The sequence below is a fragment of the Neodiprion virginianus genome, chromosome 3, assembly GCF_021901495.1.
Source record: "Neodiprion virginianus isolate iyNeoVirg1 chromosome 3, iyNeoVirg1.1, whole genome shotgun sequence".
Lineage (NCBI taxonomy): Eukaryota > Metazoa > Arthropoda > Insecta > Hymenoptera > Diprionidae > Neodiprion > Neodiprion virginianus.
Window position 1 is genome coordinate 11,385,189 of NC_060879.1, and position 2,335 is coordinate 11,387,523.

Consider the following 2,335-nt stretch of genomic DNA (forward strand, 5'->3'; position numbering starts at 1 on the left):
TGAAGTTTTTATCGTAAAAGATTTTTTCTACGTGTTAACCGTGTGGAGTCCAAATCACGAAATCACACCACGATCTTTCTGTGATCGCCATTTGAGTTTGTACTTGATAATAATACTGGTGAGTTCGTCTTAACTTCATCGTAGTATTATTGACTGAAGTACAGCAGAATGAATTACGTTGCTGTGGCGTTAGTACATGTAAATCAGCTGGCTTAAATTTTTCCAATATTTTTGGACATTTAATTTCCAACACGCCTTTTGTTTTCTTCAAAGGATCCGTTACTAAGCCATCAGGTGATGCTCCTAAGCCTGGAAACTTGGAATTGACCCATAGGCCAGAATCTTCATCTATATAAGAAAATTTTTTGGAAGTGAAATTCTTATACTTGTGACGCGCAATTTCTTCATGACTTGGCCATAGTGAATAGCTGCAGTTATGATTTTTTTATTAGTCCACAAATGAGAATTGACTAGGTTAAAGATTTGATCTTTTGTTTTCTCTGTACTAAATAGTTTAATTTTGGAAGCTGTAATTAATGTTTTGCGAAATTGCCACCATTTATCATTTTCACCTTGAACTCCCGATGTTATGTCAATAGGTCCATAGTTATTATTATACACATTAGTAGTTAATCTATAAACCAATGTTTTTAAGTGACTTTTTCTTGGTTTATCCAGGTCGTAATCATCATATTGTGGTTGTAATATCAGTTGCCACATTGAAGGAACTTTCTGATTTGCATTTATAGATTATGAATCAGGCAATAAACAATTAATTTTTTGCTTGTCCACCGGCTTGGATAAACTTCTGCCAGGATCATATGATCCACGTTTTGTGGTATCAATTTTATTTTTATACTGCATTTCATCAGCCTTATGTGCTTCTTTTTTTTTCCACCTTGATTCCAGGTGCATAATTTGCTCGTGCAAGGTAAACTATCTTCGTCAGTATCATCCACAAAATTTAATAAGATGTATAATAACGCAGCAACATGCGAGCAGCGACCCATACTTGAAGCTTTACAATCACAAGTACCGTGAATAACTCGAGCATTCAAAGGATCTATCATCACAGAAACGCTATGAATTTCTTGTATTTTATAAGATGCGTGGACTTTGCACTTCATACAGAACATTTTATTTGCAGTAACACCGTTAAAAATATCAAAAACGTGGCCGCTCTCAACGTACAGTTTTCCTCGTTTTAGTGACTTGGAAGTACTAAAATCATCATTAGGACAGTTGTTGCTATCAAAATTTTCATTATCACTGTCATTGCTACCTTCATCAATACATGACGTAACTAAATAATGATATATGGAACCATAGTTAAAATTCTTGGGCACATCTTGTGTGGGAAATGGTTGCCAAATTTGAGGGTAATTAGTTGTTTGAATTTGTGGTACGTTTTTATTCGGATCACATTTCTGTAGAATATCCAGCCACTTCCCCTTGTCGACATTAGAATCAATGGGTATGTTATTGTGTAATGCATTTTTCACCCTGAAAAATGTATTTCTTTTAGTATACATACATATTAACTGTTATTGCATAATATTTTTGTCATATATAATACTACAGTACATGATTCAAAATTAATGACTGAAATCTAGCAGAAATTAAAGAACTTTAAGCAATAAAATTATAACAAATGATATATTGACAAATAAAAAAAAAATTACACATTTACAAAATTTGAATATCTTTGTATACATTTTGTCAACATTACCTTTTTTTTATTTATTAATTTATTTATTTAGAATTGAAAAGTAATGTTGTCTTCAAAATTTAAACTTATTTCAAAATGTCATGTTGATCATCAAAATATTTAATTATTTATTTTAATAATTATAATAGTCATTATTTGTTAATTGAGATGTTATTGCAAATACTAATAGTTGATTGATATCATTAATTAACGAAAATTATTATTGTTATTTATTTCCATTAATTCTTTACAACAGTGTAAACGAGTATTGATACTCAACCTCTCAATCAGGACACTTTTTTTTCCTTGCTGTGATCGCCCATGGCATTTCAACCACCTTTTCAATTGTTCACAACTGTGTGCTTCCACAGAGCTGTAAACTAGTGAAGCACCATCAATAGTTTTTTCCAATAATTCATTTGAATGAGGAGATTATTCCATTCCCAGCCATTGTTGGACAAAACAGTACGAAACTTTTGTTATTACCGCCAATTCAGCATGGCGGCTGCGCTTGCGCGCATCACATGATGAAAAGACCTATACTCGACAGCTTTGAAGCAGCCTGTTTCCGTAGATGTTGATTTTATTCTGTCTCTAACGGGACTGACTTCGCTCGCTCGTCCGGCA